The following is an 11,614-nucleotide window of genomic DNA, read 5'->3' as shown; positions in this document are numbered from 1 at the left end:
CACATTATTCCGGAGTCGCCCCACTATGTCGTGTCTCATAATCAGATCGTAGTTTTGGCACGTAAAACCCAATAACTTAATTTTAATGCTAATCTTAGTTATCCTACATTATCCACAGCACTCCCTGTCGCTGTCATCATTTAAAAGCAGCCCTTGACACGAAGAGCAGGAGGAAAATGTATGCTGGTAAATGGAAGAATTACGGACACAAGGGCTGACTGCCAGCTTAACCTTATTGGACAATGAGAGGTTTTGGTTAATTAAAATAGAGAATGAAATCCAGGGTTCGACAGAAGTGTATGTGAGGGGATAATACGTTGTAGCATCGGTAGACCTATAGTACTGACATTACATTTCTGTCTGGTCATTTTTATCTCGTTAAACAGAATTTATTATTATTATTATTATTATTATTATTAATATTATTATTATTATTATTATTATTATTATTATTATTATTATTATTATTATTATTATTATTATTATTATTATCAGCCTATTTTATGTCCATTGCAGGACTAAGGCCTCTCCCTGCGATCTCCAATTGCCCTGTCCTGCGCCAACCGATTCCAACCAGCGCGCGCGAATTTCCTAATTTCATTACACCACCTAGTCTTCTGCCGTACTCGACTGCGTTTCCCTTTTCTTGGTACCCATTCTGCAACCCTAATGGGCCAACAGTCATCCAATCTGCGCATTACATGAACTGCCCAGCGCCATTTTTTTCTCTTAATGTCTTCTCTTAATGTCATCTATACCCGTTTGCTCTCTCATCCAAACCGCTCTCTTTCTGTCTCTTACCGTTATGCCTATAGCATTATTCGTTCCAACGCTCTTTGTGCGGTCCTTAACTTGTTCTCTAGCCTCTTTGTCAGTCTCCAAGCTCCTGCCGCATATGTCAGCACCGGTAAAATGCACTGATTGTACACCTTCCTTTTCAATGATAATGGTAAACTTCCAGTCAGGAGCTGACAAAGTCTGCCGTATGCGCTCCAACTCCTTTTCATTCTTCTGTGAATATCCCTTTCATGATCAGGGTTCCCTGTGAATAATTGACCTAAGTAAGCGTACTCCTTCACAGACGCTAGAGGCTGACTGACGATCCTGAATTCTTGTTCCCTTGCCCGGTTATTTATCATTATCTTTGTCTTCTGCACATTCATATTCAACCCCGCTCTTACACTCTCTCTGTTAAGGTCCTCACTAATTTGTTGTAACTCGTCCGCAGTGTTGCTGAATAGAACAATGCCATCTGCAATCCGAAGGTTGCTGAGATATTCGCCGTCGATCCTCACTCTTAAGCCTTCCCAGTTTAACAGCTTGAATACTTCTTCCAAGCACGTAGTGAATAGCATTGGAGAGACTGTTTCCTTGTCGGACCTCTTTCTTTATAGGTATATTCCTGAATCTCTTTTGTAGAATTAAGGTAGCTGTGGAATCTCTCAAGATATTTTCCAGGGTATTTACGTAAGCGGCCTCTACTCCTTGATTACGTAATGCTTCTATGACTGCTGGTATCTCTACTTAATCAAATGCCTTTTCATGATCTATGAAAGCTATATAGAGAGGACTTTGCGGATTTCTCGATTACCTGATTAACGACATGGATGTGATCCATTGTAGAGTACCCCTTGCTGAAGCCAGCCTGTATATTTGGTTGACTAAAGTCCAGTGTTGCCCTTATTCTATTGGAAATTATCTTGGTGAATATTTTATACAATACTGTGAGTAAGCTAATAGGCCCATAATCTTTCAATTCTTTAACTTCTCCATTTTTGTGGATTATGATTATGGAAGTATGATGCTTGCATTCCTACACTTCTCTGGGACCCTTGAAGTCGATAGACACTTCGTATAGAGAGCCGCCAGTTTTTTAAACCTTATATGTCTCCTTCATCTTTGATTAAATCGACTGTTATTCCATCTTCTCCTGCTGCTCTTCCTCGTTTCATGTTTTGCAAGGCCCTTCTGACCTCATCATTAGTTATAGGAGGAGTATCCTGTTCATTACTGTTGTTAATGGAGGTATACCGACTCCTCTGGGTATTGTACAGGTCAGTATAGAATTCTTCCGCTTCTTTTACTATATCTTCGAGATTTCTCATGATATTACCCTGCTTATCATTCAGTGCATACATCTTGGTTTGTCCTATTCCAAGTTTCTTTCTCACTGATTTCAGTTCGCGTACATTCTTTACCGCTTCTTCAGTCTTTCTCACGTTATAATTTCGAATATCCCTTATTTCCTCCTTGTTGGTCAGTTTTGACAGTTCCGTGAATTCTATCTGATATCTTTAGTTGGACTCTTTCATTCTTTATCGTTTCTTTATTAGGTCCTTTGTTACTTGCGAGAACATGCCTACTGGTTGCCTTGGTGCCTTACCTCCCACTTCAATTGCTGTCTCTAAAGCCAGCCTAGTTACAGTTCCATTCATTACCTCTATGTCATCTTCATATCTCTGTTCTAAGGCTGCATATTTGTTTGCAAGTAGCAGCCTGAATTGGTCTGCCTTCACCCTTACTGGGTCTAGGTTGACCTGTTTCTTCCTGACCAATTTTACTCTTTTTCTCTCCAAATTGAGGTGAATCCTACACCTCACCAACCTATGATCATCGCACTTTGCTCTGCCTAACAGTTACTTCAACATCCTTCACTATGCTGGGATCGGCAGAAAATATTGTCACGTGGTAGTGACGGCGAAGGAAGAAGCAGTACGGTGGAATACAAAACTAGCTTTTATTGGGCGAACCTGTGCCCACAAAACAGGCTACACTTATAGCACAACGAAAGCGGCGAACACTGTCGGCGATCGTCGAAAATCTGATCAGCGGGTCAAGCGCGTCGGCTTTTATACAGCAATCATCGAATGTTCCAGATTAAACGTCGGGACCCGCATGCCTTCTAAAATGTTCTACACCATTCGTGTCAAGCGATGAAATCAGATAACACAACCTTCGGCGACAACAGACAGCGGGTAGAAGCATCGATAACTTTCCAGAAACTTCGGATACATGCAGGCGCGTCCCGCGCTGTGCGATAACATTTGTTCGGCGGCAAAACTTGTCGCCCGATAAAGACAAGTACACGTGTCAATATGAACACTATTTCATTTCTTGTTTCACCATTAGGGCTTTTCCAGGTATCATTCCTGTATACGCTTCCTGAAGAAGGTGTTCATTTTTCTCAGCTTATTACTTTCTGCAAATTCTGCCAGCATCTCTCCGGTAGCGTTCCTAGAATCGACGCCGTAGTTGCCAATTGCTCGTTGACCAGCCTGCTTTTCCCCCACTTTTGCATTGAAGTCGCCCATTACTACAGTATACTAACTTTGCACTGTTCTCATGGCTAATTCAACATCTTCATGAAACTGATCTACTTCATCATCATCATGACTGGATGTTGGAGCGTAGGCTAGTACTACCTTTAATCTATACATGTTATTAAGTTTGATTACGACTATACTGCTACCCTCTCATTAGCACTGTAGAATTCGTCAATGTTGACCGCCATGTGCTTATGGATTAGGAATCCTACCCCGTATTGCTTCTTATCTGAGAGAACTCTGTAGTGGAGGACAAGGCCGTTAGTCAATACTGTATAAGCCTCACCAGTTCTTCTAATCTCACTAAGGCCACTGCTATTCCAAACAAGGCCTGATAGTTCCTCAAAGAATACTGCTAAGCTAGCCTCACTCGACGGAGTTCTAGTGTTAAAGGTTCTCAGGGTCAGTTTCCATTGGCGGCCTGTCCGGGACCAGAGAATCTTAGCACCTTCTGCTGCGTTACAGGTCTCACCACGGCCTTGGTCAGCCGCTCCGCAGCTGCTGAGGACTGAGGGCCATTGATTGATCGAATTAGTCATTTGGGACGGAGTGGCCGAATACTTCACCAGGGAGGCCAATTGCTGTTCTGGTGAGCGAGTGTCTTTTGTTGAAGCTTAGTGGTTCTTCCTAATTTGATTGTACCTGGATTAGTATAGCTCCACTCGCTCGTGGCATCTTTTGCCGGTGTCAGGCGCCACTCCAAGTCTGGAGATGTAGTGCACTGGAGCTTACCATCCGCAGATTAATATATATATATATATATATATATATATATATATATATATATATATTGTCGCGAAGCTCTTTGGGCAGTAGACGTTTGCGACTAGAACGATAGAGCAGCGAGAGGTAGTATAGCCGATCGAGCAACGAAACAAGGTTTTTCTCTCTCGTCGCCGTTGTCTCTCTCATAGCCATAGCCCCACTGCTCCTTATTTTACAGTACAGTTATCTACCCCGCGGAAAAGGAAGCCGTCCCGGCGACCTACGGGTAAGACAACACAGGCGGATCATAGTAGGGCTTGAGACGCTGGACATGCACAATTTCGCGTCCTCGACGGCGATGATCCAAAGGTAGCTCGAGGGGTTCCACGATGTAGTTGACTGGAGACGTTTGGTTGATCACGTGGTATGGGCCCTGGTACTTCGACGCGAGTTTCGGTAACAGTCCAGGGGTAGGGGCTGGAACCCAAAGCCACACTAGCGAGCCAGGAGCATAGTATACAGGAGCATTGGAAGTTTCTTGATTGTGCTTCTGGCGTTGCTGGTCTTCTGACGTAAATATACGGGAAAGCTAGCGACACTCTTCTGCGTGTGCAGCAGCTTCAGATAAGGTAGTGGTTTCCGTGGTGTCAGGGAGGTACGGGAGGATAGTATCCATTGTGAAAAAAAGGTTCGCGTCCGTACAGGAGAAAGAAGGGCGAAAATCCCGTGGTAGTCTGCGTGGCAGTGTTGTAAGCGTAGGTCAGAAAAGGTAGAACATAGTTCCAATTGGTTTGGTCGGATGCAACGTACATGGTCAGCATGTCACTAATGCTATCTTCGGCTGGTCGTTTCTGAGCGCTCTGGAGCGCTCTCGCGAGCGGCGTTGTCTTCGGCTGGTTGAAAGAGGGTGCGCGCCCTACGTTCGGCTGGTTCTTCACGATTGCTCACCATCTTGGAGCGCTCTGAGGCGCTCCGAGCCCTGTCGTCGGAGCAGTCGTCGAGATTGAAACGTCATCGCAGCGCCGCGTCGCTGCTGTTGGCGACGGCCCACCGTAACCTTGGCAACCTAGGCCACTGCATGCTGGCGTCTCGACGAACGCTCGTCCCGCCAGCACGTCCGCCGGTTTTTAAGGCAGCGCCGGGAGCTTTGGATAGGCGAATCATCGGACGTTGGCAGTAGTCACGTGGTTTCGCATCGGCAATTTCCTCCTCCGAGAGCGAGTCGCACGTTCGGCTTGCGCGCTTGTCCTATACCCTTGAGCTCGGGAAACTCCCGATCTACCCGACTCTGCTTCGGTGCATACAGGCGACCAGTCGAAGATACCATAAGAGAGCGCTTAAAGCGCTCGGTCATGCCATTAGTCTGCGGACGATACGCAGTAGTGGTGTGATGAGTGATGCGGCATTCTTTTAGAAGAGCCTCGATGACGTCGGAGAGGAAGACGCGGCCTCTGTCACTGAGTAATTCCCTGGGAGCTCCGTGGCGAAGGATGATGTGACGCAGGAGAAGCCAGGCGAGGTCACGTGCAGAAGCACTGGACAAAGGGGAAGTTTCCGCATAGCGCGTAAGATGGTTGATGACCACGATTACCCAGCGATTGCCGTCTGATGCGGTTGGCAGAGGTCCATAAATGAAGATGCCTACTCGATCAAAAGCACGTGCTGGGCAAGACAAAGGCTGCAATGGGGCGGTTGAACGACGAGGGGAATCTTTACGGCGTTGGCAAACGAGACAGGAGAGGACATAATGACGGATGAAGCGATACATCCCCCGCCAGTAGTAACGAAGGCGTAGACGCGCGTATGTCTTCAGTACACCTGCATGCGCGCACTGGGGATCGTCGAGGAACGCTGCACAAATATCCGAACGCAGATGCCGAGGGATGACAAGCAACCATTTGCGGCCGTCCGGGAGGTAGTTACGACGGTACAAGAGCCCGTCGCGAATGGAGAAGTGATGTGCTTGGCGACGTAATGCGCGATTTGTAGTGGGTGTCGATGGGGTGGACAAGAAACGCAGCATGGACACAATCCATGGGTTTTTCTTCTGCTCCAGAAGAATGTACGTGGCAGCAAGGGAAGACTCGGACAATGAGGCCTTCGGGGAGCTAACCTCGTCTGTCAGTGGCGAACGAGACAAGGCATCCGCATCCGAGTGTTTTCGGCCAGAACGGTACACCACTCGAATGTCGTACTCCTGCAGTCGAAGGGTTCTTAAGGACGACAGCCAGCATAGCGAATGGTGATCTGTTATCACGTCAAATGGGCGGCCATATATATACGGACGGAATTTGGTTATGGCCCAAATTATAGCCAGGCATTCTTTTTCTGTTACAGAATAATTCGATTCAGGTTTAGTGAGTGCACGACTGGCGAAGGCAACGACGTACTCATCGAAGCCAGCCTTCCTCTGAGCGATAACGGCACCAAGGCCAACGCCGCTGGCATCCGTGTGTACTTCAGTTGGAACACTTGGGTCGAAATGGCGCAGTGTTGGTGGTGACGTCAAGAGACGACGCAGCTTTGTGAATGCGGCATCGCAATCCGGTGACCAGGTCGAAAGGTTGTGGCCACCACGAAGAAGCTGCGTTGAAGGTGTTATTATGGTGGCAAAATTGCGGATGAAACGGCGAAAATATGACGCTAACCCAATGAAGTTGCGCAGTTCTTTCAAGGTCGTTGGTCGCGGAAACTGGGCAACAGCTTGTAGTTTCGCCGGATCAGGGAGTACACCTTCTTTCGACACGACATGGCCGAGGATGACCAGCTGCCGGGCAGCGAAGCGACACTTCTTCAAGTTAAGGCCAGCATCGGCGCTTCACTTGAGGACGCGTTCAGGTCGAAGTGGGAAGGAAAGTCTGGTGAAAAGATAACGATGTCGTCCAGATAACACAGACATATCTGCCATTTGAGGCCGCTCAAGATGTTGTCCATCATTCTTTCAATGTGGCAGCCGTGTTACACAGGCCAAATGGCATCACGGTGAATTCAAATAAACCGTCAGGTGTGATGAAGGCCGTTTTTAGATGGTCTGACTCAGCCACTGGCAGTTGCCAGTACCCGGATCGTGAGTCTAAAGACGAGTAGAATTCGGCGCCTTGGAGGCAGTCTAGCGCGTCGTCAATACGGGGTAGCGGATAAACGTCCTTGCGGGTGATCTTATTGAGTCGCCGGTAGTCCACGCAAAATCAAATTGTGCCATCTTTCTTTTTTACCAGCACTACAGGAGAAGCCCAGGGACTGTGCGGAGGTTGTGTGACGCCGCGTTGGAGCATGTCTCCAACTTGCTCAGCGATGACGCTACGCTCCGTGGCGGATACGCGATACGGCCTGTGGCGAAAAGGCGCATGGTTGGCGGTGTCGATGTGATGGACAATAGTGGAAGTACGGCCTAAGCGAGATTGTTGTAGGTTGAATGACGTGCGAAAGCGGTCTGGGAGATCGACGATATGGGCGTGCTGCGCTGTAGTGAGGTTGGGATCAATACACTGGTAAAATGTTGGGTCACACGGTGGCGTGGGAGGAGAAACTTGAAGGGCCAGATCATCAACCGGAGGAGAAGCCGAGTCGTCAGGCACATCGTAAAGTAAGCTTGGTTCGATTTCGTCGGCATAACCAAGACACTCATTGTGGAGCAGGCTAGCAGGGCAAGGAAACAGGTTCGATCATAATGTGTGTTGGAACCTTGTCGAATGGCAAGAAGGGCAAAAGGAAGCAAGAAAGGATGACGGCGAGCAACAAGCTTAGACGGCGCATATGTTGCAGCTGCTTGCGGAGGTGAGGGAAATGCGCTGGCAAGTCTGAATTGAATACCTGCAGACGGAGGCCTTGGATTCGCGACAACGGCAGCGTACGTAAGTGGAACAGGCGTAGGTGGCGGTTGATGAGCAAGTGGTACTGCGTGAGCGACTTATTCTTGTATCACCTGACGGAGATCGGGAGACAAGGGCGACTCTGAGGCTGGACTGACTGGCAGAAGAGAGAGTTGGCGTGCCTCTTCTTCTCGTACAAATTGCTTGATGTGGTCGAGAACTGCTGAACTGCGAGGAGTAGAACTGACACCATCACTCAGAGCTGAAAGCGCGACGTCTGGAGCGAGAGCTCGGCGCGTGGAAAGCCGTTGTTTGCGCAGCTCCTCATAGCTATGGCAAAGCGTTATGAGGTCGTTGACCGTCTGAGGATTCTTTGCCAAGCGCATTTGGAAAGCGTCATCTTCTATGCCTTTCAATATGTTCTTGACCTTGTCATCTTCGGTCATATCTAAGTTGATACGCCGGCAAATGTCAACTGCATCTTCAATGTAGCTCTTAATGTTTCGCCCTTTTGTTGGGCACGACAGCGAAGCTGTTGTTCAGCCCGAAGTTTGCGCACAGCAGGGCGACCGAAGACTTCTTGAAGTGCCCTTCGGAATGCTGTTAAGGTGGAAAAGTCAGCCTCATGGTTGCGGAACCAAAGATGGGCGACCCCGGAAAGGTAGAATGTATATTGTATGTGTCTATTTTCATACGAGGATTCGAACTTCTGACTATGACAACCGAGCAACCGACATAGCTCAGTCAGATAATCCTGTGGGCGGCGAGGCTACCTTAACGCGGAGAAGTTCAGCCCAGAGGGTCTTACATGCCTAAAAGATCCCTTGATTTATCCCCCGAATTGCCTATGCACGAAGATACACCCGTCCGCTTATTGTCGCGCCTGCCTGTCTGACGGCCATTTTCTGGCCGTCGTTTGCATCTATACCAAAAATTTCGCCCGCAGGAAAATAGTAGAGTGGCGAGACGGGCCGCCAGAACAATATGGTCCTGAGCCGCGCGTAAAACAGGTGACTTCGACAGCGGCTAGGTGTCTTCGACCTTTCTACAGGTTTGGACAGCGCTTATACCAGAGCTAACGAGAAGAAAGAAATGGCAGAACGGGCCCCTTAGCTTACCGGGAACGCTTCATATTGAAAGTCAGGAATGTTATGCCTCCTTTAAGCTATAGCAAGGCCGTCTGCGATCAGTAAGACATGGTTTGTACACATCGCGCGTGGAAGCAATTGACGGTCCTGTTACCGCCGCGCTCGCAATACAATTCACGGGAACACAAACGAAAACACGCAAGAACGAATAAGTGCAAATGCAGAAGAAAGGAATAGACGCAAATACGACCGTTCTGACGTGATGTAAATCTGTTAGTTAACTTTGCAAGTGGCGTCGCTACGTGCAATTTCCTTATTCTTTGCGTGAATACTGTAAAGCCTTCTTCTCACTTTTCGCTGTTCATTTTGCGCGGAAATTTCGCATCATCAAAGAAAGCACGTTTCGGCAGCGCGCCTCGTAAGTTGCTGCGGATAAATTCTTGAACATTTGCGGTGTTATGGAGTCTTTACTCCGGGGAGAGAGAGAGAGAGAAGAATGCCGGCGAGCATCAGCGGGCCCTAAGTAATTACTACTTTCGGTTTCGGTAACCATGACGCCATGAAATATTGCAAGGCTCGTCCCGTTCCTGCGATCGCTGCGGCTACCACTCGAAGCACATCAAAAAGAAACACGGGCAGCGCGCTTGTTCATTCTCTAGTAGCACCGTCACCATATATACCTAGCCTTATTGTTACACGGTGTTAGCAAACATTGCTTTTTGTCATGACGTCCGATATATAACTTCACAACACCAGGTCCAGCATTTTCGTAATAGCTTTAGCATCATACTAAGCGTGTTTCCAAACCTTTATACTTACATATGTGTTATCCACGGTGGAAGGTGCTATCCTCTTAATTAAGTGCGAAAACCATAAGGTAGAGTTCCTACAGCTTCAACAATATGTAAAAAGTAAGGAACATCAGAAACGATTAAACGGACTTAGTGGGCAAAACAACGCACAATTTCAGATATTCTAGATTAAGGGGCACAAATGTTCAAAAGAGCGAATTTGTCGTGCAAGGTCATTGAAGGTTGTCTAACGCATCTGTCACCTAGTTTTGTTTTTAAACATATAGAATGTTTCCCAGATTTCTTGCGTGTCCTGATCGTGGTGGTGATCTAATATTGTAAATTCCAAATACATCGCAAATGATACGCATACACATACCCAACAGACAGGTGATCTAATAAGACTGTGGCCTCCAATCACCCGCACCGACCTACAATACATAACAAGATGAGAACTCCTTTTATCGATTTAAATAATTTTTATGTTCGGCCAAGCCAGTGTTCCATTTGGCCAATAAAGCTACGGCGGCAAATGAACGGCATGCGATTTTTTACGTTTGTATTGCACCCATCGGCTGTAGACGAGAACTGAACGCCAGAGCTGCGAATGCACTTTTTCGACCAACACATTGCAGCTAGCAGACGATCATCTGCTAGCTCCAGTCTTGAGTTGACGCCATGCCTAGATGACGCCACAAAATGTTCTAGACGTTACTCATAGCAAATAAAACATAATTTTACTTATTTTATGACCTCTTATTTTAAGCGCTGAAGAGCATTTATTTTGCTTGTAAACTATGAAGCAGCTTGTACGAAACTGCGACCTGCTGTATCCTCAATCCACTTCCCGTGTTTTTGATGCTAGATTAATGGCGGACGACCCGATGGCGGGTTTGTAAGGCTGGCGAAATGTAACATCTCTGTTTGTTAATATATGGCAATCGATCTTCATGCTCAGCGATAATTTGATGGAGAAGTGGATGCCGTAGAACTAGGTACTGATTCTCGATGCTTTATTATTTGCCTTTTTTGTTACTACTATTTGGCGCATTGTAGCGCTTACTCAACAAAAGGCCTAGGTTGTTCCAAGTCGCCGAGCAGAGCCGCGTTGTGCGGAAGAAGGAACACAGATTATCCTTCACCTTCGCTTTGGTTGTATTACATAATTTCTTGTGCATTCAACGTGAGCTGCGTTATATGCGTTTCGAGGCAGCATACTACCTTAACGTAATGCCAGCGAGGAGACCCAGAGATCGTTTCGGTTGAACTGCCGTCGTCTACGTGGGTATACACCTCGTTATCGTGGAACTTCCGTTTACATCTCATGGCGGTGGTTAGATAGCGGTTCTACTCGCCCTATTACCTTGCTGCCGCACGGTGACTGCTTGCCTTCGACTTCCGAGGCGCGCTTGTGAAGTCGGATTTTTCGGCCCTGGCGCCGTTTGACCGCTGATGGTAACGCTGGTTGTTACGTAATCGAACCATGCGCTGCCCGCCAATTTTGCTGCGATTGCATGTTTAGTGTGCCAACATTCGTCCGCAATTATTAATGCACCGAAAGACCTTGGATTTTATTAACACAACGGCCGGTAGGCACTAGTCATTTGAACTTCCGCACCACTAATGGTGCCAACACGCACGGCATGTTCTAACAGTAAACTGAAAATCGCAAGGTAACAACGCTGTCCTTGCGCGCCTTGCACTCAACTTCGAAGCTAGTGTCGCAGATGTGAGGTTAAGAAAGCGAAAAAATGCCACGCTAAGGCTGCTGAGAAAATGCCACGCTAAGGCTGCTAAGGAGGACATCAGTGTGGGTACAGGAAGCTTTTCGCAGTTTTTTTGCTACCGTGCATCGCGATGGTGTCGCTGGCATTTCTCGCATGTGTACGTGGATA

At 47.4% G+C, this 11,614-nt stretch overlaps 1 protein-coding gene across 2 annotated transcripts in view; it reads left to right on the top strand.

Moving 5' to 3' along the window:
* The first annotated feature begins 10,572 nt into the window (after positions 1–10,572).
* The window catches only part of wapl (wings apart-like), a 120,939-nt gene continuing 119,897 nt past the window's right edge, over positions 10,573–11,614 (top strand). For both annotated transcript variants that reach the window (XM_065451112.1, XM_065451113.1), the window contains exon 1: positions 10,573–10,714. The gene's annotated coding sequence lies outside the window, so the exon portion shown is untranslated. The remainder of the gene's footprint in view (positions 10,715–11,614) is intronic.

The sequence above is a fragment of the Dermacentor albipictus genome, chromosome 1 (genome assembly GCF_038994185.2).
Source record: "Dermacentor albipictus isolate Rhodes 1998 colony chromosome 1, USDA_Dalb.pri_finalv2, whole genome shotgun sequence".
Lineage (NCBI taxonomy): Eukaryota > Metazoa > Arthropoda > Arachnida > Ixodida > Ixodidae > Dermacentor > Dermacentor albipictus.
The sequence above is the reverse complement of the archived record's forward strand: the minus strand, read 5'-3'. Positions and strand labels throughout refer to the sequence as shown.